This window comes from Leopardus geoffroyi, chromosome C2 (assembly GCF_018350155.1).
Source record: "Leopardus geoffroyi isolate Oge1 chromosome C2, O.geoffroyi_Oge1_pat1.0, whole genome shotgun sequence".
Taxonomy (NCBI): Eukaryota; Metazoa; Chordata; class Mammalia; order Carnivora; family Felidae; genus Leopardus; species Leopardus geoffroyi.
Genome location: NC_059333.1, coordinates 40690332 through 40715358, shown reverse-complemented (window position 1 = coordinate 40715358; position 25027 = coordinate 40690332). Strand labels below are relative to the sequence as shown.

Here is a 25027-nt window from a genome sequence, read left to right as displayed (position 1 = left end):
GGCCTACAGGCCAAATATGACCTGCCATCTATTTTTGTATGACCCACAGCTAAGAATGAGATGTTACATTTTCAAGTGGTTGAAAAAATATTTTGTGATTTCTGAAAATCAAATGAAATTCAAATTTTAATGTCCACAGAGCTTTACTGGAACATAACCAGATTCATCCATTTACATACTATCTATGGCTGCTTTCCTTCTGTAACAACCAGTTAGGTAGTTATGACAGAAATCATATGGTTCACAAAGCCTAAAATATTTAATTTCTGCCCCACTACAGAGAAAGTTTGCCAACTCCTGGTTTAAAAGCTGGAAAAAATAGAACAGAGTACAAAAGCCAAGAGAACACTCAGAGCTCAAAGACTTTTCACACTCATTACTTCCTGTTGGGAGATAATTTTCCATGGGTCTTTTGTATTTCTACAGTTTTTTTGTTTTTTTGTCTTAAAAAAAAACTGGGGTGCCTAGGTGGCTCAGTCGGTTAAACGTTGAACTTCAGCTCAGGTCATGATCTCACAGTCCATGAGTTTGAGCCCTGCATCAGGCTCTGTGCTGACAGCTCAGAGCCTGGAGCCTGCTTCCAATTCTGTGTCTCCCTCTCTCTGCCCCTTCCCCGCTCACACTCTGTCTCTCTGTCTCTGTCTCTCTCTCAAAAATAAATAAACATTAAAAAGACTTTTTTAAAAAATTTAAAAAGGCTCAACTGCCTGCATCTTTTCAAAGATATTCATAGGCAATAGCCTTGAAAAACAGAGATGATGTCTCCCTCCAGAGCCTGTTTACTATTTAGCATAATCATGATGTTCTCTCCCTCTGGAGCAAGGGCCAGGCAGATACACTTGTAGACCATTATAAAAGATTAGGGTTCCCTAAGCTTGGGTTTTCTCAACTATGATGAAAACCCACTGTGAGTGCAGGATCCACCTTTGTCACTTACCTTTATGAGACTTGAGGGGCAAGGGGAACCAACCTGAGCATGAAGCTCATGCAGCTTGCTGTGCCATGAATAATCAAGTCCATTATCTCTGACCCAGGCTTTTCATGTTTTCTGCCAGCATCTGTGAAACTGCGACACACTAAACCTAGATAAAATTTTAGACCCTTCGTGGTTGACTGACAATTCCAAATTGCAATACCAGAAAGTTAGCTGGGAAGTAAAAACTATTACTAACCATGATGACCCCAAATAGGACACTTTTCTAAACCACTACAGGCAAAAAAAAAAAAAAAAAAAAAAAAAAAAGGGTGGATAGACTGTCATTCTCTGCCTCCAAAATTTCTCTTCACTAGCATATTTGACCAGCTTTATAAACTCTTTTTGGCCACCATAACACCATTCTTTTTTTTTTTTTTTTTTTTTTTTTAATGTTTATTTTCGAGTGATAGACTGTAAGCAGAGGAGGGGCAGAGAGAGAGGGAAACAGAATCCGAAGCAGGCTTCAGGCTCTGAGCTGTCTGCACAGAGCCTGATATGGGGTTCGAATTCACAAGCCGTGAGATCATGACCTGAGCTGAAGTTGGAAACTCAACCGACTGAGCCACCCAGTTGCCCCTGACCAGCATAACACCATTCTGATACCACGTAAAATATAGGCACCTGACAGTCTCATGTTTTCCTGTCCTCCATCCCAAACAGTTTGCCCTAATCCATATCTACTTATAACCATATGAGGTAAGTTTATCTCCTTAGAAGATTTCTATTTTGTCAGCTTCTATTCTTATTATAGCTTCCCTTGTTTACCAATATTCAGCTACTGATATCTAATATACTGCCTGATCTAGCTGAGCCCAAACCTAACACAATAAAAAAGCCCAAACGTAACACATCAAACCTACTAGAGGTGTTGCCATAATATGTTTGAAGGGATATAAACAAAATTAACTGAAATCTACATATCTTCTTACACTGTTTAATATCATGCCAGATGCTACTAATACAGTATAACATTAACATAACACTTTAAGACACACTATCACACTATTTCTCTTTTAAATATTTCCTTAAAATATGTGAAACCATACATTACATGGCCCTTTTATTTGAAATTTTTCTCCTGTGCTATCATAAACACTCAACTAATGAGACCAGATACCATGACATCATAATCTGAATGTGTTCTACCAGGTTGAAATGTAGCAAGCAACACATCTTCCATTTTTCTTTTTCTTTTGCATTCTAATAAGTAACACTCTTAACATAACGGCCACAATTATGTTGCAGTTGCTGCAAACAAAGTAAAATTTACCTGAATTACTAACATCAACATCTGCTATAGTTCTAAATTCTTCAAGAAAATGGTCTAAGGATCGAGATCAATAGTCCATTAGGGATTGGTAAACCCTCCCCCTTTTTTTCTTTCATTTTGAAGGGCATAACAAACTTACTGCAATGCAATTTACTATAATTTATAGAAACTATATGAACATTGCTGAAAGAAGTTACAGAGAAGGCCAAAAGCATGCCGTGATATAAGGGGAGTTGAAGAGAAGGGCAGAACTACTGCCAAAGAAAGATGCTGGAATAGTGCAATGATCCCACAGCACTTTGTCAGCATTCCCATTTACAGGAGCATATACCCTGATCTAAAAGGGATATAGTATATATTATCATTAATTAATAATATGATAATAATTAACCAAGGCAAATTATTGTGAGAATGAGCACAGAGAGCACAGATTCTTTCTCTAGCAAAACTGTCAAAACACAGACTTATTGTAAACCTATTAAGTTAAATTACATTAATTATTTAAGAACATTAAGATACATCATCCAAATTGCTACAGACTGACATGTGTCCCCCTAAAATTCATATGCAATATATGCATTGAATAAATTTGCGAATTTTATAAATACCTAAACATTATAATAGACATTAAGTTAGTCTTTTCTCCACCCCTTTCAACATAATTATGTTGTTCATGTTATAATAATAACTACTACATATATATAAATATCTCCTAGCTCTCTCTGCCCACTGAGGGAGCATAGGAGAAGTAACATCCCAGGAGCAATATATATATACTTAAGGCACAAATCTTGGTTTCTAAACACTATTCTCCAATAAAAGAAACTTGGACTTCTCGAGGCCTCCTCCAGTAGGCCTGGAGCAGAGAAAACACAAGATGAGACTAGAACATTTTGTGGTGCCAGAAAGTAAGGAAAGGCTGCAAAAATGATGGGGTATAAGAACACAGGAGCCAACCTGAAGGAGCTCTTAACCGCTAAAGCTGGAACAATTTAAGCAACAAAATAAATGATAGTACTGACTTTGGTCCATGGAACAAGATAAATATCCAGGAGTCCACAGTGATACAAATAACCAAATAAATAAATGTTAGAGATGAGACAGCTCTTCCTCGCCATAAAATCCCAATTACTAAACACAGAAGAAAAGAGAGACATAGAGAATCAGCATTAGGCAAATACACAGTAATGGATGCTACAGACAAGATCCATGGATCAATGCTAATATTCGTGAGTAAAAGTTTAAGGAGATGCAGGATTTGCAGTCTCAAATTATCTCCCCCAAGACATTTACAAACTAAAAATAGAAAGACTGTAACTTAAGGGTACAGAAACCCCACACACACTTAACCAAATCATCAAAGTAAATATCATCAGTAACTAATACAACATATCATTATCATAAATCTCTTGATATGGCACATCAAGAAAGACACAATGGCATTTTTGTAGTACTTTTGCCAAAAATGCCTAACCTCATTCCAGTCATGAAAAATCATCAGACAAACCCAAATTGAGGGATGCTTTACATAAAACTAATCAGTACTCTTCAAGCGTGTTAAGGTCATGAAAGACAAGGGAAAGCTGAAGAACTAGTTGTTATTCACTGGAAGAGATTAAGGTAAATAACAACTCAATACAATGTGAGATCCAGAAATAACATTCTGGAACAGAAAAATCATTAGTGGAAAAACTGGTAAATTTCTAAAAAGGTCTGTAATTTAGTGATTATTACACTAGTGTTGCTTTCTTTTTCTTGATAATTGTACCATGTTTTCAATAAGTACAAAAGTAGTTCAATTTTTAAAACTTGAAAAAGGTTTTTTTGTTCTCACCTCTTCCTTCAAATTTTGGTGTTTTCATTTATTTTCTGGGGGCTATTTTATAACATAAGCACAATTCTACATTTACTTTCCCTACTTTGTTACCTAGCTACACATCAAGATTTACCCTTGCCTATGGGTATTTTTTTAGGGTCAGATGGAAAAATCAAGTAGATTAGCAGCAGTGTGGAAAGAGTATAGGTTTTAGAATTAGACAGACCTGGCTTTGTCACTTAGTAGTTATATAAACTTAGCAAAGTTATTATACTTCTCTAAGTTTCCTATAAAATGAATTTAATATCACCTAAATCACAGAGTGATTGGAGAAGAGAATATATTAAAATCTAGGATAATTCCTGGCACATACCAGTCCACTTTAAGAAAATGGCAATGGTATACTTTTTGACTGTTTCATTGTATCAGCATGAGCTGGTTAATTATTTGTTTCCCAGTATAATTAATTAAAACAAACTTTATGCACTTTTAGCAAGCAGATAGGCCACTTCCAAATAATATCTATTCAAAAGCTACTGCTGAGTTTCAACTATTTAGTTCAATACCCCTTGACAAATGAAGCATATCCTAGATACAGCAATACATATAAAATGCTTCATCATGCCTGAACAGATACCTGAGGATTCTTCTTCTTCTTTTTTTTTTTTTTTTTAACAGTTTTCCATTGAGAATAAAGAAGATAAAGAAAAGCTCTGTTCAAAACAAGAGTCACTGTCATTTGACTTTTTCTGTCAGGATAATCATGTCAAGAAAATCTAAAATTAAAGTCATATTTTAAAAACCCACCAAAATGGTTTAGAAATAGATCCTAATAAGCTAAAAGTTGTTTGGAATCTATGAAGGACATAATCTTCAGTAATAGACAACCTAAGACCCAGTTCTTTTGGGGGCTCAATTAAGCATATCTTTTGTTCAGCTCACTACTCCTTAAACAGATATTTCTGCAACACTAAAGTCTGTAATAGGTTCTGTGAATGTAATAAGACTCAACCTTTCACAAAATGGAAAATGGAGTAAACATCTCTAAATCTTAATATTCCATACAATCTTACTATTAAAAGGAATCTTCATGATTATCTAGTCAAAGCTACAAACCAAAGCAGGAATATCCATTACAATACCACTCCCAGAAGGCTCTCTTCTCCTTGAGTTTTCTGCATCCATATGATGTGAGACAAGCCAGGGCCCTCCATGTGGTTGCCAAAGTATCTACTTAAAGACCCACCTTTCTTCTTAAGTTAACCCAAAGAAGATAAGAAATAGGCTCATTTTGGGGCGCCTGGGTGGCGCAGTCGGTTAAGCGTCCGACTTCAGCCAGGTCACGATCTCGCGGTCCGTGAGTTCGAGCCCCGCGTCAGGCTCTGGGCTGATGGCTCAGAGCCTGGAGCCTGTTTCCGATTCTGTGTCTCCCTCTCTCTCTGCCCCTCCCCCATTCATGCTCTGTCTCTCTCTGTCCCAAAAATAAATAAACGTTAAAAAAAAAAAAAAATTAAAAAAAAAAAAAAAGAAATAGGCTCATTTTAAATGTTTTAGACAAATTTTGATCCCTGTCAATTTTTCATTTGATTGAAAACTCACTATGGAGAATGATATATTACATGGTTCCCTAATTAATATTAAAATTGGCACATAAAACAAGAGACCCCCAAAATATAAGCAAAAGGAAACGTATTTGAACGTGAAATCAGAATGTAGGGTGAACAAACCTCTGTGTGTGCCAGCAGGTAGTGGTATACATAGATGTGTGTGCCCATGATAATGACTTAACTAGCTTGGGCTAAGCAGAATTCTGCATCTGACTTCAATTTAGCATGGCCTCGCAAGAAATGGTATTGCAGGTATGGCTGAGGCACTGATTTTATTAAATTTTTTTAATGTTTATTTATTTATTTTGAGAGAGTGTGCACACGTGAACAGGAGAAAGACAGTGAGGAGACAGAGAATCCCAAATAGGCTCTATGCTCTTGAGGAGCCCAACACAGGGCTCAATCCCATGGCCCTGGCATCATGACCTGAGCCAAAACCAAGAGTCGTATGCTCAAACGACTGAGCCATCCCTTTGTTATTGATTTTTTTTTTAATTTCCTTTAGTCATATAGGGGTTTTAGATACTAATAAAATTTATGTTCTTTTCTTATGGAAAAATTTTTGTTTTTTCTGTCTGGTTTCTCAATCATACCTACAAGCCAGAGGATTAAACTGAAAAGTTGGCTGAATTCCACACATGTCTTGATACACTAGTGTGTGAATGCCTGGCCTTTAAATTGTTAGTGCTATGGAGTATTATTCAGACATAAAGGGGGAATTTTGGAGGGATGGGTTAAATAGGGGGTAGGGATTAAGGCATGCACTTTTTATGATAGTATGGAATTGTCAATTCACCTGTATTGTACAACTGAAACTAATACAACACTGTATGTTAAAAAAAAATAATAAAATTTCTAAATATGATATAAACTAGAATATAAAGATAAATAAATAGTCCTAGATCAGTTGACCTAACTCTGTCCCTCTCCCTCTTAATTTTGTTCTCAAAGAGAAGTTCTTAGATTCATGTGACTTATCCAAAGTCTTTTCTTTTTTAAATGTTTCTTTATTTTTGAGAGAGAGAGAGAGAGAGAGAGCGCACGCAGGGGCAGAGGAGGGACAAAGAGAGGGAAACACAGAACTCGAAGAGGGCTCCAGGCTCTGCATGGTCAGCACAGATCCTGACGCGGGGCTCGAACTGAGGAATTGTGAAATCATGACCTGAGCTGAAGTCAGACACTTAACTGACTGAGCCACCCAGGTACCCCTTGTCCAAAGTCTTCTAAAGTCACTGTCATAATATGGTCTCCAGTAGCCTCTGGAATTAAGTACATAAATCTAATCAAGGATGTAGAAGTGAAGATTTTATCTGAGTTCAACGAAGACAGCCAGTAGATTGTATCAAGTAAATAAATGAAGAGTCAGATTCCTTATTATATAGGGCATAAGTCACATTCTTAGACTGAAGCTGAAGGAAAATTCAATGGAATTATTACAAATTCAAAGGCAAAAAGAGAAATTTAAAAGGTTTATGCATCAAATACTAACTTTAGGTACCATGTTTGCTCAGTCTCAAGAACTAAATTTGTTTAAAAATGATATACTTTAACGAGGCACCTGGGTGGTTCAATAGGTTAAGCCTCTGACTTTTGATTTTGGCTCAGGTCATGATTTCACAGTTTGTGAGATCGAGCCCCACAACAGGTTCTGCACTAGAGGCATAGAGCCTGCTTGGGATTCTTTCTCTGCCTTTCCCGTGCTCGCATGAACTCTCTCGCTCCCTCTCCCTCTCTCTCTCAAAATAAATAAATAAACACTTGGAAAAAAAGATACACTTACAATTAAAACAACAGTGAGAGGGTTAAAAAATAAATAAAAGGAGGTCATATTGATAAAGATGGGAGAGAGGTACTACCTTAATAATAAGGTCACTATCAGAATCAAGACTAGATATCTATACACCAAAAAGCAACAGAAAGAGAGATCAAGGAATCAACCCCATTTACAATTCCACCAAAACCATAAAATACCTAGGAATAAACCTAACCAAAGAGGTGAAAAATCTATACACTGAAAACTATAGAAAGCTTATGAAAGAAATTGAAGACAACACACACACATGCGCACACACACACACACATAAGTGGAAAAATATTCCATGCTCCTGGATTAGAAGAACAAATATTGTTAAAGTGTCAATACTACCCAAAGCAATCTACATATTCAATGCAATCCCTATCAAAATAACACCAGCATTCTCCACAGAGCTAGAACAAATAATCCTAAAATTTGTATGGAACCACAAAAGACCCAGAATAGACAAAGCAATCTTGAAAAAGAAAACCAAAGCTCGAGGCATCACAATCCTGGACTTCAAGATGTATTACAAAGCTGTAATCATCAAGACAGTACGTTACTGGCACAAAAACAGCACTCAAATCAATGGAACAGAACAGAGAACCCAGAAATGAACCCACAAATGTATGGCCAACTAATCTTTAACAAAGCAGAAAAGAATATCCAATGGAATAAAAACAGTCTCTTCAGCAAGTGGTGCCTGGAAAACTGGACAGCGACATGCAGAAAAATAAACCTGGACCACTTTCTTACACCATACACAAAAATAAACTCAAAATGGATAAAAGACCTAAATGTCAGATAGGAAGCCATCAAAATCCTCGAGGAGAAAGCAGGCAAAAACCTCTTTGACTTTGGCCGCAGCAAGTTCTTCTTACTCAACACGTCTCTGGAGGCAGGGGAAACAAAAACAAAAATGAACTATTGGGACCTCATCAAGATAGAAAGCTTCTGCAGAGAAGGAAACAATCAACAAAATGCAACCGGATGGGAGAAGATATTTGCAAATGACATATCAGATAAGGGGTTACAGCTATAAAGAACTTATCAAACTCAATACCCCAAAAAACAAATAATCCAGTGAAGAAATGGGCACAAGACGTGAATAGACACTTCTCCAAAGAAGACATCCAGATGGCCAACCGGCATATGAAAAAAAGGCTCAACATCACTTATCATCAGGGAAGTACACATTAAAAACACAATGAAATACCACCTCACACCAGTCAGAATGGCCAAAGTTAACAACTCAGGCAAGAACAGATGTTGGTGAGGATGTGGAGAAAGAGGATCTCTTGCACTGCTGGTGGGAATGCAAACTGGTGCAGCCACTCTGGAAAACAGTATGGAAGTTCCTCAAGAAATTAAAAATAGAACCACCCTGCGACTCAGCAATTGCAATACTAGGTATTTATCTAAGGGATACAGGTATGCTGTTTTGAAGGGGCACATGCACACCAATGCTTATAGTAGCACTACCTTCAATAGCCAAAGTATAGAAAGAGCCCAAATGTCCATCGATGGATGAATGGATAAAGAAAATGTGGTATATATATACAAGGGAGTAATACGCGGCAATCAAAAAGAATGAAATCTTCCCATTTGTAACAATGTGGATGGAACTGGAGGGTATTATGCTAAGCGAAATTAGTCAGAGAAAGACAAATATCATATGACTTCACTCATATGTGGAATTTAAGATACAAAATAGATGAACATAAGGGAAGGGAAGAAAAATAATATAAAAACAGGGAGGGAGACAAAACATAAGAGTCTTTTAAATACAGAGAACAAACTGAGGGTTGTTTTAGGGGTTGTGGGTGGGGGATGGGCTACATGGGTAAGGGGGCATTAAAAAGACACTTTGTTGGGATGAGCCCTGGGTGTTATACATGACTCACTGGAATCTCTACCCCTGAAATCATTATTGCACTATATGCTAACTAACCTGGATGTAAATAAATAAATAAATAAACAAACAAACAACAACAAAAAAGAATCAAGACTAGGTAGGAAAAAATAAAAAGGAAATACATATTTACCAGAACTATGTACTCTTAAAGGTGGAATTAAGGGGGGAAAGGATATTTTAGTTGTTCCTCATTAGAAAGAAAGGGTGACTAGTTCCAAAGGTATGCAACAGAGGGATAGAAGGTAACTTTGGATGGAAATCTCACAGTGGACCAGACTGGAAATCCAACCAGGGCAAGATACTCTTTTAAAGAAATTGAAAGCCCATAATAAGAGCAAGTAGAAAACACACCCTGAAAATTATTATATAAGTAACATAAAATCTGTACAGATTTGAAGATTAAAAAAAAAAAAAAAAAGCTGGGAGATTACCTGAAAATGCCTGAAGCATTTAATGGGCATTTCAAATTACTAGTTATTATGAAAGGTAATATATAGTACGACATGGTGCCACAAAAGAAAGTGCCCCAGGAACTTAAAGTTAGGCATGAGGAAGTAAATAAGGAAAAGCAACACTGAAGAAAAACAAAGAGGTCAGTCCTAGGTCTGAGGTTGAGCTGATACAATTTTCTTAAGTCAGGGAGATGAGAGGGGGCAAAATCTGTCTGATGATGAATGCTTTTTAATGAACTCAGAATTCCTTGACTTTTCATCTGTTACATTATGGGAGACCTTACAAGAGGTAACTGCAGAATATTAACACCTGGGCCCAAAGGCAAAGAGAAAGGAAAAGGAAGACAAGAGAGGCTAACAGAATAGGCTAAAATGTACACAAAAACAGAAAACAGCTATGTTTATCTAAAATGGTGTAACATACTATTGCTGAAAGGAATGTGACAAAAGAGAATGTTTACACTGCCAGTGAAGTAGAACAAATTATACAAGGCCCAGAAGAGTTAAAAGGCAGAGTAAAGAAAAGGTCTAGAGGAGCAAGTGGCAAAAAAGAGATACTGTCTTCACTGGGCTCCTATGAGCACAGCCATCAGAAACATCAAAGCAGCTTCATTTCAGGTACCTGTTTATGATTATCATCCAAATAATACAAATATGGGGCACAACAGGAATGCTTTTACGGTTTTAGCTCAAGAAGCCTAAGAATTTCAGGGAAAATGGCAACAGCCCAGGTAGCACAGGACTAAAAATGTCTTGGCACAAGGTTGGGGACAAAGAAATCCAGACACAAGGACAGAACTCTGGGGCTCTGGGGATTGCAGGGCTGGGGCTTTGTGGAGATGGTGCTTTGAACTTTGCACACAAGTAAGTGACACACTATTTACAAGACAGTATAGAAGCTATGCCACCAAACAGAACGCACACTGATTACAGCACAGGAGTACCACGACTACACAGAAGTAATCGAAATTAAAAGCTTTTAATATGAAAAAAATCTAAAGGAGGAAACTTTAAGTACAACCTAGTGCCCAATGCTGTTATCCACAGAATTTGCAAACTTTGCAAGGCAGGAAGTAGAAATGTTTAGATTAAGTCTCTCACTGCCACCCAAAATATGGTAAACATACAGCAGCACTATTACCACTTGATGAATTTTCCTAGTAAAACTTAGGTACAAATTATAGACTCTGGCAGTTGGCACAACTAACTGGCACCCTAGTGATTTGAAACCAAAATTGACTTGATACCCTGTTTTCTGTGTACCCATCTTCCCTGTGATAGCACCAAAGCCTACTGGCAAAAGTAATGTGAGTCAACTGGACTATGTTCTAAGTTAAAAGAATAACTGTTGTAAATGTAATGGGTGTTAGATTGGGTAGAGTAATAAATTTTTGCCCTACTAACCTTCTGGATTCTTTAAAAAGTTAATACACAAGAGAAATTGGGAGGTGTGAAAAAAGCCACTCGCAATCAAAGGAAGACAATCCAAGCTGTAGCTCCTGAAAACCGCCCCAGCTCTAACCATAGAGAGCCACTTGCTCTGATTAAGCAATACTCTGGGAAAGGAAGATTTTGGGATTCTACCCTCTTTGGACTCTAGAATTTAATTTCTCTTTGTGAACTTGATAATCAGAGACAATTCATTTGATCAATTTGATACATTATTATTTTTGTTGACATTAAAACCTGAAATTTTAAACTTAAAAACATACATAGGTAAGTTAACTCTCAAATACAGAAGTCTCCTCTATTAAAAAACCTAAAAGAAAGAAAAGAGGAAAGAAATTATGAGTTCTGTATCATCTGTATCATTGGTTACCTAAAAATGCATTGTTTTTAAATGGCAATGTGTATCCTGAACATTAATAAAAATGTCCATTGTGACTAGTGATTAACAATTTCTGTTCCTTTTTTTTAGAATGCACTATCTCTTCCAACCCAAAACTCAAACTTTACTGTTCATTTAGATCCTTTAATTGCTCCTCTACCATTTACTGTTAGTATTCCATCATATTCCTTTCATTCCTTTCATTCATCATATTCCAGACGTTTCAACTAGAAACCCAATGCAAATTCATAAAATTCTTTGTTCCTGTCTCCACATTTAATCACATGCTAAATTCTTTATTTCTGTATTTTCTGAAACTGTTCTGTCTCTCCATTTTCATTGCCACTATCCAGTCGGGCATTTAATTACTCCTTTTCCGAAATACTCCACTAGCTTCCTTTTGTCTAGGCTTTGATTCATTACCTTTGCGAGTGTTTTAAAACAGTATTTTAAGGTTAATAATGTACTGTTTTGCCCTTAAACCTACAGATCTTCCTACAAAATTCAAATTCCTAAACCAAGATCTAGACCAATCCATTTTTCCAATATTAATATGTATCAATACTTTTCTGAATGTCATGTTCTGGTCCAGTGGTTCTCAAACTTCAGTATGCATCAGAATCATCTGGAAGGCTTGTGAAAAACACAGACTGCTGCACCCCAGCCCAAATTTCAAGATTCTGTAGGTCTGGGTGGGGCTGAGAATTTGCATTGCTAATAGTGTTCACATTCCTGTGGGTCTGAGAAATCACACTTTTAAGAACCACAGCTCTACACATAATTAACTACCCCATTCATAAATCTACTTTTCACAAATTATCTGCTCTACTTATAATTTCTCCCACTCATACCACTTCCTTTTTCATGTCTACATTTAATACTAACAATTCTTTTTATTTATTTTTATTTTTTCTTTCTTTTTTTTTTTTTTTTTTATTTTGGAAAGAGAGAGTGCACCAGCAGGGGAAAGGGGAAGAGGATGGGAGAGAATCTTTTTTTTTTTTTTAATGTTTATTTTTGACAGAGAGAGAGAGAGAGAGAGAGAGAGAGAGTGCAAGCGGGGGGAAGAGCAGAGAGAGACGGTGCTAGTCAATTTGAAGCAGGCCCCAGGCTCTGAGCTGTCAGCACAGAGCTGACACAGGGCTCAAACTGTCAGACAGTAAGATCATGACCTGAGTCAAAGTCAGGGGCTAAACCAACTGAGCCACCCAGGTGCCCGGGGAGAGAGAGAGACTCTTAAGCAGACTCATGTTCGGCTCGCAGCCCAATTTGGGGCTCGATCACACGACCCTGGGATCATGACCTGAGCCGAAACCAAGAGTCAGACGCTCAACCGAGCCACCCAGGCACCCCAATACTAACAATTTTCAGTACTGAGACTCAGTTCAAATGTTATTCACTAAAACTTTCCCAAATGATGACTATTAGAAGTCATTTCTCCACATGAACTTGTAGAGGACTTAACATACATAGTGTTTATTGCACTAACCACCATTTCCCTGTTTCAGGTTTATTTTTATTTACTCATTCATTTATTCTAAACTTACTGAATGCCTACTGTGTACCAAGTATCCTAATACTCTCATTTTTAGTGGAAGGAAAATTGGTAACAAATGTATGTTAGATAGTGTTAAATTCCCTGGAAAATAAAACACAAAGTAAAGGAAAAAGAATGCCAGAAGTGGGATGCTACTTTACACTTTATCCGGGGTGTTCAGGGAAGGCCTCCATCTCTCTTATAAAGGACACTGAACAGGGTCTTAGAGAAAACCATATTCATATCCAAATAAAAAGTGTCTCTGGCCAATGAAACAAAAGCTAAATGCAAAAGCCAAGGGCAGGAGCATACTTATTCAAGCTGAAGGAAGGGCAAAAATGCTAGTGTAGCTGAAGGTAACTAGTCGAGGCAAAGAGTCTTATGACACTAGTCAAAGAGCTAGACAAGGGCCTGATCATGAAGCACTATAGTCCACGGTAAGAATTTGGGGTTTGATTCTGAGATAGAAAAGCATGGAAAGTTTAGAAGAGATCTCACTCTCACATCTTGAAAAGGATCACTTTGGCTGTGTGGAGAACAAACAGAAAAAGTAGAAGCAGGGAGATAAAATAATCCAGGGAAAAGATGACTGTGGTTTGAATCAAGGTCATAACAGTACATGCAGTAGTCAGATACGTCTTTTCTCCCTTAACAGATGATTCAGTTCCTTGAAGGCAGGGGTTATGACCTTTTCCTCCCTAAATCCCCTAAAATCAGTAGGATGAAGCTTTTCACAGTCACAGCCAATTTTTTCTTTTAGGAATACTTTCTACAACACTTTCATGGCACTTTACATATCTAGATCTATGCCTAAAATAAAGAGAATTCAATTAACTGATATAAAGAAAAAGTAAGTTATATACTATTGGACAGACATGTTGTGCATTTTATAAGCACCTATTAAGTTATGAGTACTCAGCAGTTGAAGGTAACTTCAGAATATAAGAGAGAACAAAGTATATCAAGACTTTAAGAACAAAATAACTTTAGTTAATACAGAAAATTAAGAAACGAAAAACAAGAATTTATTTTTTTCATAAAATCAAGAAGAATTAAGAAGGGGCTGCATAGTAAGAGTTAAGTGCCTAGAAGGGAAGCAAAAATTGCATATCCATTCTAAGTATACAAACACTGGATGACACATAGGAAATCAAAGTAATGAAAAAGAATGAGTTTTAAGATTCTTATAACTTAGTTCTACCTAATTTCTTTTTTAGAACTTTCTCCCCTCTTGATTATAAGTTATGTATGCTCACTGTAGTAAATTTGGATAATATACGAAAACATCATCCATCATTGTACTGCCCACATATAACCACTGTTAACATCTTGGTATATTTCCCTTCAAGCTGTGTGACTTGGGGTTAGTTGCTTAACCTCTCTGAGTCTCAGCTGCACTATTCATAAAATGAAGACAAAAATAGTACCTATCTCACAGGGTTGTTGCAAAGAATAAATGAGAATCTAGGACAGGGGCTGACATAGTTTTTCTTAAAGAGCCAAAAAGCAGCTTATGGACCATATACATTCTCTAATCCCAACCAGTCAATCCTGCTGTTGTATCATAAAAGTAGTCACAGAAAATGTAGAAATGAAGGCACATACTCCAATAAAGTTTTATTTATAAAAACAGGCAACACTGCATGTGTCACAATGGCTTACAGCAAAAGTTCATAACCTTTCAGCATGTTTGGATTGTTGTTGGGTTTTTTGCTTTTTTTAGCAAGTTTTTGAAATTCTTAAGAGAATCTGGAGGAAAAAAAAGAAATTTAGACCTGCTACCAAAGAAATGGCAAATACAACTTTTTGCAAATAATTTCAGAGTTCATAGACTTTCTGAAGTATATGAATGGCTCATATATATGATCATCAAAAAAAATTCTATTTCTAATGAAGCAGCTCATGTGATTTATCTTCACCACACTTTCCTTCTCTACAATCCACATGTGAGCACAGTGAAGACTGCACCAGCCTACATTCAAACTGTGTAATCCTGATGCCAATTTTTCCACCTAGTTTTTATTATATCTTCCTAAGTCATTACATAATCATCAAACACATCATTTATTAAGCCTGAATAATATTTTAGTTTACGAAGGTTTGAAAAGTTTTCAATGATTTTAAATGTTCTGCTTGCTTTTCCATTTTCAATTCATTCCTTTCTTTAGTTATAATTAATGCTATGATGAATAGCTTTACATCCAAATTTATATTTCCTCAAAAATGAATGCATTAAGGAAAATTACTAAGTCAAAAAGTAAAAGTTATTTTTAATGTTTTTAATATATTTTGATGAGAATGGCTGTGATGATATTTACTCCCACCAGCTGAAAATGTTATCTGTTTCACTACTCCTTCATGAGCATGGAATCTAAATTTCAGACTTTACTTTTACCTGAGAAACCTTTGGGCAAGTTTCAAAGCATGGTAAAAGGATAGATAACAAAATCTGAAAACTAATATCCACTGTACCCTGGATTAGTAAGATTTCCACATACTTAAGGTTCTATGTAAGTAATATGGAGAGTAAGAAACCTTAAAATTTAATCATTTATGGGGCACCTGGGTGGCTCAGTGGGTTGAGCGTCCGACTTCAGTTCAGGTCATGATCTCACAGTTGGGTTCGGGAGTTCGAGCCCTGCATGGGTTTGCTGCTGTCAGCCTATCAGCGTAGAGCCTGCTTCGGATCCTCTGTCCCCTTCTCTCTGCCCCTCCCCCACTTGCACTCTCCCCTAAATACATACTTTTTAAAAATTAATCATTTAAGATAAATATCTAAAACATATTCCATACTCTCCTGCCTTCAAAACACAGTAACACAAAATAACTTCTACTGGTTTGTAATCATCATAACTTGCATTTTAAGAATAAACACTATAATGAGCCACTGCTTCTAAGAGAGGTATATCCCATTTAGGTGGGCTGGGAGGAAAATCTAAAAAGGTTGAGAATCACTTTTATTTTTTTCAGTTTATTTATTTATTTTGAGAGAGACAGAGTGTGAACAGGGGAGGCACAGAGAAAAGAGGGAGAATCCCAAGAAGGCTCCATGCTGTCAGCACAGAGCCCCGATGTGGGGCTGGATTTCATGAAAATGTAAGATCATAACCTGGGATGAAGTCAAGAGCATAACCAATTGAGCCTCCAAGAATCACTTCTTAAAGAAAGCTTCTGATAGCTTAAGTTTGATTTTTTTTTTTTTCTCTCTCTCTTTTACATTCATGAACATCTTTAGTTTCTGCTGCCTTGAGTCTTTTTGAATCACTATTTCTACTCAGTCCATAACTGCTTTACCAAATACATATGCTACAATAAATACCAAATGCATATTCCTAGGTACAATATAATGTATGTGTATACTGAAATAACTAAGTACACAGGCTCTTGACAGGCTGGCCAGATTCGAATCCAATGACCACATACTAGTTATACACAGTGACTTAGTCAAGCCATTTAATATCTCTTGGTCTTAGTTTCCTGATCTGTAAAAGGAACAATGGCAAATAATCTGTAGGGTAGTGGATCAAGTGATTAAAAAAACAAGTAAAATGACTTATCACAGTATCTAATACTTGGAAAACACTCAATATATGACTTATGTATACATATAGAGAGCATTCCAATAAAACAAATCATTCAGATATTAAAAATACACACACATCAGTGATGATAGTGATTAATGAGTATTTAGAACATTTCAACTTTAAAATAGACAATGGTTAATTTTAGTAAACTCTAGTTATAGAAATATATATTAATAAACCATGTAAGGTAGCACCTGGGTGACTCAGTCAGTTAAGCCTCTGACTCTTGCTATCATTTCAGGTCCTGATCTCACAGGCATGAGATGGAACCCCACATTGGGCTCTGCGCTGACAACTTGGAGCCTGCTTGACATTCTCCTTCCCTCCCTCTCTCCTTCTCTCTCTTGCTCACTCACTCTGCCCCTCCCCTGCTCACTCTCACACTCTCACTCTCTCTCTCCCTAAACAAACAGACAAACAAATTATGTAGGGGCACCTGGTGACTCATTCAGTTGAGGTTCTGACTCTTGATTTCAGCTCAAGTCATGATCCCAGGGTCATGGGATGGAGCCCCATGCTGGGCTCTGCATTGAGCATGGAGCCTGCTTAAGATTCTCTTTCTCCCCACCTCTGCCCTCTCCCCTGCTCACACTCTCTCTCTAAAATAAAATATTTTTTAAAATATATTTTAAAAAATAAAAATAAGGGGCTCCTAGGTGGCTCAGTAAGCTAAGCATCTGACTCTTGGCTTCAGCTCAAGTCATGATCTCATGGTTGCTGAGATTGTGCCCCGTGTTGGACTCTGTGCTGTGAGAGGGGAGCCTGCTTGGGATTCTCTCTCTCTTTCTCTGTTCCTCCTTCATGCATGCACATACCCATCCTCTCTCTCAAACTAAATAAACTTAAAAATAATAATAAATTTTAAAAATAAATAAAAAATTAAAAACTGTGTACACATTTCATAGGGACATTATATATACACATATATATACATATATATACATATACAAATATATATATACATATATATATAAATATATATACATATACATATACATATATATACACATATATACATATATATATACATATATATATACAAATATATATACATATACATACAAATATATATACATATACATATACAAATTTTTGTGGTATATACAGCAACACTGTGCACCTATTCATATCTACAGTAGTCCCTCCACCTTATCCTTGGGAGATACATTCCAAGATCCCCAGTAGATACTTGAAACCACATATAGTACAACAAACCCTATAAATACTATGTTTCTTCCTATACATAAATATCTATGATAAAGTTTTTTTTATTTTTAATGTTTATTTATTTTTGAAAAAGAGAGAGAGACAGAGCATGAGCCAGGGAGGGGCAGGAGAGGGAGACACAGAATCAGAAGCAGGCTGCAGGTTCCAAGCTGTCAGCACAGAGCCCGATGCAGGGCTCCAACTCACAAACCGTGAGATCATGATCGGAGCTTAAGTCAGAGGCTTAACCAAGTGACCCACCCAGGCTCCCCTCTTAAGATAAAGTTTAATTCATAGTTAGGCACAGTAAGACATTAACAACAATAACTAATTATAATGTAGAACAATTATAACAATTCCCTGTAACAAAAGTTATGAGAATGTGATCTCTCGTTCTCTCTCTCAAAAATATCTTATTTTGTAGTGTGCTCACCCTTCTAATAATGATGTGAAATGATAAAATGCCTACATCATGAGATGAAGTGAGGTAAATGACATAAGCAACGTAACATAGTGTTAGGCTACTAATGACCTTTTGACAGTATACCAAAAGAAGGAGCATCTGCTTCGGGACCACAGCTAACCTCAGGTAACTGAAATCGCAAAACAAAACTGCAGATAAGGGGGGCTACTGTACAGACATAACTAATTCTCTTCCCTCTCTCTTTCCTCTTTTCACGTCTCTGTACCATGTTTTACCACAAATGGAGCCAGAAAATGAGCCTGTCTCCCGCTTTCTCAAAGTTAATTAACTGTTCAATTATAAAATATCACTTAACCCTGAATGAATATAACTAATCATGTTCTCCATGCCTTCACCTACCCAGGTAAGCAAAGCTGAACAAAAGTACAGACTAGTGGTTACTCTACATTCATAATCAGCAAACTCAAATGGTTCTGTAGGTCAGTAAATTCTACCCACATCTCTAAGAAGCTACCGCTTTAGAACTCCATTCACATTAAATCTCCAACCAGCGCCACGTACTCTAAACAGATGAACTTCCCTGCTACTCCAAAATTCTATATAAAGCAACCCCTACATTTGTGTTTTGAATCTTATCTTTCCTTCTCTTTTTGGAATCTTATTTTATAGATTATCCCTTCTTTCTTTTGTAGATTTACCTCTGCCTTTCAAATTAATCATTTTTATCAGATTTTAAACATGCCAAATTCTCACCAGTTTATTTTTTTAAATCCTCAGCTTTAATCTATAAGCTCTCCACCTTCTACCTATCTTTCCTTCTCCTTTAAAAGTTATCTATACTTACTGTCTCTTTCTTTGCCTCTCACTCCTCAAACTACTCCAGTCTGATTCCTACTTCCATCACTACATCAAAACAGCTCTGCTTAAAGTCACCAAAGACCTCCATGTTAACTCAATGGTTGGATCTCAATGGCTTTCAATGTCAAGCACCATTCACTCTATCCTGAAACATTCTCTACCCTTGATTTCTGTGATACCATAGTTACTTGGTTTTCTCCAACCTCTTTAATCTTTCTCAGACTTCATTTGAAGACTCAATCTTTTCTACCAGGCAACTGTACTGTGTAGTCACTGAAGATTCATTTCTAAGTCCCCTTCTTTTCCCACTCCATATTATCTCCTTATGTTAGCTTATACATACACATGGCTTCAAATGCCATCCATTCACACTGCTAAGATGACCAGACCTCATTTCTGCACTCTGGATTCTGTAAATCCAGGTATCTTTAAGATCTCTCATTGGATGAGAAAAGGCATTTTAAATTCAACATGTTCAAACTAAACAAAACAAAGAATCTCAGCAGACTTCAACTTGCCCAAGAATCCAAAAATAGGCAAGTCTCTTGTAGGCCTCTGCTTTATAGTATTGAATACCCGTACTTCATAGAACTTATCAAAGTGATAACTGTACACAAAAACATGGACAATGACTGTTTGCTTACTACTATATATCCAGTGCCTTCTGTAACTGACAAGCTTCTACTATAATATCAATGACTCTTTTCCCTACAGCCTAAAAGGAAAGCCTTTTAGCTATTTTCATATTCACCACTGCTTTGGAGAGTTGAGTGTACTGAGTGCTTGCACAGAGTGTCAGTGTACCGGACTTTAAGGTCTTATGTAACGAATTATACAGACTGACCTCCTCTCGTGTTTAGTTTGCCACCAGTATTCCACCATGGCTCTAACCAGGTGACATTGATTGGGTCTCATACTAGGGAACAGATCCATACCGAATAGAGTACACTGGTAAAACAATGAACTGACCTGTCAGAGAAATAGGGAGCTAAGGAATCAATGTGATACATATTACATGAAAGCTAAAGGTTACCTATCTAGTACCAGATTTATTAGAAATTATGGAGCTTAAAAATACTCTCCAGTGTAGAGCAGGTACTACCATAAATGATTTATAACATAAGTAGGATCTGTATTTAGTTAAATAAATTACCTCAAATTTCAAATGTCCTAATATCCTTACCATTACATATTAGTATACATTTAAAATGGTATACCAATTCACCATATTTTACTGATCACATTGGTTTTTTCAAATAACTTTCCAGACACAGATTTTGCCATAGTTTTATTAAATTTAATTTAAAATTCTTCGGGGCGCCTGGGTGGCGCAGTCGGTTAAGCGTCCGACTTCAGCCAGGTCACGATCTCGCGGTCCGTGAGTTCGAGCCCCGCGTCAGGCTCTGGGCTGATGGCTCAGACCCTGGAGCCTGTTTCCGATTCTGTGTCTCCCTCTCTCTCTGCCCCTCCCCCGTTCATGCTCTGTCTCTCTCTGTCCCAAAAATAAACAAACATTGAAAAAAAAAATTAAAAAAAATAAATAAATAAAAAATTTAATTTAAAATTCTTTTTGCTTTTGTTTGTAATTGCTAAGGTATAGTTTAACACTTTTTGGCAGGAAAACAAAGATTCAGTGCCAACAATAATAGTACAACTGGTACCTCACTTCTGTTTGGCAGAACCTCAAAATGATGCTATCATTAAAAAACTTAAAAGCAATAAACTTCATTTAAAAATATTTTCTTCTACCATTTTATCTACAAAATTAAAATGGAGATCAATTTTTTGAAGCCAGTATGACTGATGATGGTTATTAGAAAGCAGTATGGACATACTTTTACTGTAAGACTATGTATAAAGAAGTTATTTAAATTTAGGGTCTCATTGGTTTACCTAAAATGACCTTCATAAGTTCACTTAACCAATTCATTTTTTAAAATGCACATACTTTTAGGAACCAAGGAGTTAAATTTCATTATACTTAATTAATCTGGCATTTAGTGCATTTATTTACAGAAAATAAGATACAGAGGTAGAAAGAGAAAAAAATAAAATGTGGACTTTTTAATGTTCATTTATTTATTTTGGGAGAGCGAGAGCATGAGCAGAGGAGGGGCAGAGACAGAGGGAGAGAGAGAATCCCAAGCAGGCTCCACACTCAGCACAGCACCCAATGTAAGGCTTTATCTCACAAACTGTGAGAACACAACCTAAACTGAAATCAAGAGTCGGAGAGTAACGGAGTCATCCAGGAGCCCCAAAATGTGTTTTTTATACTTTATTTTTCCTCTGATTATAAAGGTAGTTGGTTTAACTAAGAAAATATAAAAAATAAATAAGTGTAAAGAAAATAATCAAATTCAGCTATAAACTTATCACTAAGAAGTTATCCACCATTAACAATTTGATATATTTCTTTTTCAGTCTTTTTTATATACAGAAGTGACATTACCTGCTTCCTGTGTTTTTTTCAGTAGTTATTATACAACGAACAGTTTTCATATGAATAAATATTCTTTAAAAACATGACTGTTGGGAGGACATAGGATTCTACTATATGTAACAACTCCCCTAACTACTCATTAAGGTTATTTTCAACATTGTAATGTCATAAGGAAAAATTAGTACCATTCAATTCTGAAAACCAACCTAAAACACATTAAACAACAATAGCAACAACAACTAACTGAGATCAACTAATCAACTAACCTATAACCCTAAGTTATAAATTATAATAAGTTATAATCATATTAATGTAATATAATGTACATAATGTAATATATTAATATAATACTAATTATAATAAATTAATGTGTTTCTATGGAATTCACCCTTTATGAACACTGGAAATATCCCAAATGTGTCAAAGTTTGAAAACTATCTTTGAAAAGCTAAAATTTTAATTTGCAATTTAGTAATAAAAAAATTATTTTGCCAAAAGGAACAAAGTAAATTTGTGTGATGAAATTTTTTCTAGCTCTGAATATTCACTACAGAGTATATCAGGAAGTAGGATACTCTTTTTCAAAAGTAAATAAATCACTATGAATTAGTTTCAGTTCTTTTCCTTTTCATCATGTCTATTATTCTTTGCTGAGCTGAAAAACTAATTTGAGACTTCTAGTTAAATGTGGCAGATTGAACACACATTTATTTCTGCTCCCATTTGAAAACTCCACTGAAATAACAGTAAAAATATTTTTGTTTCAAAAGAGCTTAACTCACAAGGAAAAAAACAATGAAAAGGGAGAGATGACAAGATTTAGATAGCTATTATTTAGAAAGGGGGAAGGGAATTTGGGAACAAGCTAATTTGTACTAAAGAACACCAGAAAATCTCAGGAATGTCAAACACCACATATCTCTAAAAGTGGAGGTGAAAGTACAATGAAAAACAGACCCATGGAGTCTCCCCAAGATCCCTTCCTCTACTAAATCAATGTAAACTCCAGATTCTCTGGAAAGGATAAACTATAAGAGACTTAGAAGTAATAAGGCAGAGGAGGAAGAGATTAGAGGGTAGGGAAGTGGATAGAGAGAAAAGGGGAGGAGTGGTAAATTCAAAGTGTACAAACTGAACAGTGAGATGGTAAGGTACTCCCCATCTCCTCCATCAAGTAGGCTGGCTAACTGATCATATCTACAACTAGGAAAAAAAAATATTTATAAACATGGAGGTAAAGATCATAAGAGCTATAAAAGAGTTGCAACTGATTGCCTTTGGGAAATGTGTGGGTTAAGAAAGGGACAGTATATGCTGCTTTTTATGATAAACCGGAGCGGGGGGGGGGGGGGGGGGGGGGGGAACTGGTTGCCTCTCTAATACCTATTCTTGTTTTCTTTCTTGCTAACAAAATCACAGACCTGTGTTTGTCAGGAAAAATGATACCAAAAAAAAAAAAAAAAAAAAAAAGAAAAAGAAAAGAAAATTCCTAGCATTTTTTCCAGATGGAGATACCTAACAAGATGAAAATGAAAGTCACTGAGTAGGATTTGGGCAATATATGTTTGGTTTACCCCTGTTCCTGCTACTTAGAACCAGATGTGATGACTGGGACTCCAGCAACTATCTTGGGTCATGAAGCAAATGTGAGATAAGACAAGGACGACCGATAAGAAAGAGCAAATGACGGTACAATGATCATAAAGCTACTATATCATTCCTATACTATCCATTCAAGACTTTTCACATAAAAAAAAAGAAATGTATACAACTGTTTAAGGTATTCAAGTCTCTATTATCAGCAAAATGCAATTCCTGATATTCAAGTCCTGTATGATGTTTTAAAATAAATACATATAAAACACTTATAAAAATTAAAAGTAAATTAAAAATAATTCCAATTAATAGCAAGAATTGTTAATAATGTATTCTTACACCCTAAGAAACTACTAAAGAACTATAAATACTATGCAAATTCTATATTAAGACTAAGAAATCAAGATTATGTTTTCCAAATACAATTAAATTTTTAATTTCTCTAAAGTTACAATGTTTAAACCATGAGGCAAATCCTTTTTATCTGTTACATTGTCTCTTGGGTACCTATTCAAGTGCCAAGTACACAGTAGTTGTTAAAATTTACTTAAGGATCACTGAATACTTTTTTGCCATTTGTATCAGTAATACAGATGTAAAGTATCCAGTGAGTTCCAAAGTAAAGGTATAGTGGGGTTTCTCAATTTAGGCACTACTGATATTTTGAGCCAGATAATTCTTCGTTGCTGGGGCTGCTCTGTGCATTTTAAGATGTTCAACACCCTCCTTGGCCTCTACCCACAATACACCAGTAGCAACCCCCCAATTAAGATAATCAAAAATATTGTCTTTGCCAAATGTCCGCTGAAGGAAACAAAATCTCTGAGAAAATGCTGTTGTTTTTGCACATCATTTAATATTTCATCAGGATCTTCTAGTTAAATAACAGAATTTTAGAACTGTAACATTCCCAAATTTTCTCTAAATTTTATTGTGGGATATAAACTATAAGTGACTTACAGATTAGATTATCTCTAATGTCCCTCTTAAACCTTCAGAGGATTTTGCAGGAGAGAAATATTAATAGCTTCTATCTATTTAATCTTAACTATGTGCTAGGTATAGTACTGAGGACTTCAGGTTCATTCACTCCTTTTATACTCATGACATCCTCATGGGATGGCTATTAACTCTACTGTAGTAAAAAACAATTTAAAAGTCTATGTTAGTCAACATATCAATGTGTTTCCAGAAATACTTCTTTATCACTCACTATATTCATTCTGGCACTAAACTAAGAAAGTTCTTAACTTGCTAGTATACAGTTTTCGATGAAAACATTTCAATATATCTAGCCAACAAGGTAAGCTGAATTATTACAACCTTCAGGCATTGGAGAAATAGTTCACAATACCAAACAAGTCAGAGAAATAATTATCTGACTGTTTCTTGAAGTATTTTTTATACTGTGACACTAAAGAGGACTTTTACAACTTTTCACCCATGATTCCCAGAGTACTTCCGGTAACTACTTTGCACCACTTGCCAAAAATAAATAAATAAATAAATAATAAATCATTTTATAATTATTTGAAGATTTATTTGTGATTTCAATCTGTCTTTCAATAGAAATTGAAGGCTGGGTTCAAATCCCAATTCACCCTCCTACTAGAACTGAAAATAAGTTAACTTGTTCAAGCCTCAATTTCAACTATGTAACTTGTGTAATAAAACCAATATGAAGGCCTTAAGAGTTAGCAGGCCCTCAATAAAAATTATT

At 36.0% G+C, this 25027-nt stretch overlaps 1 protein-coding gene across 2 annotated transcripts in view; it reads right to left on the bottom strand.

Annotated features, from left to right (window-relative positions):
* Nucleotides 1-25027, bottom strand: part of ZNF654 (zinc finger protein 654) — a 95822-nt gene that overhangs the window by 67136 nt on the left and 3659 nt on the right. The window lies entirely within an intron of this gene.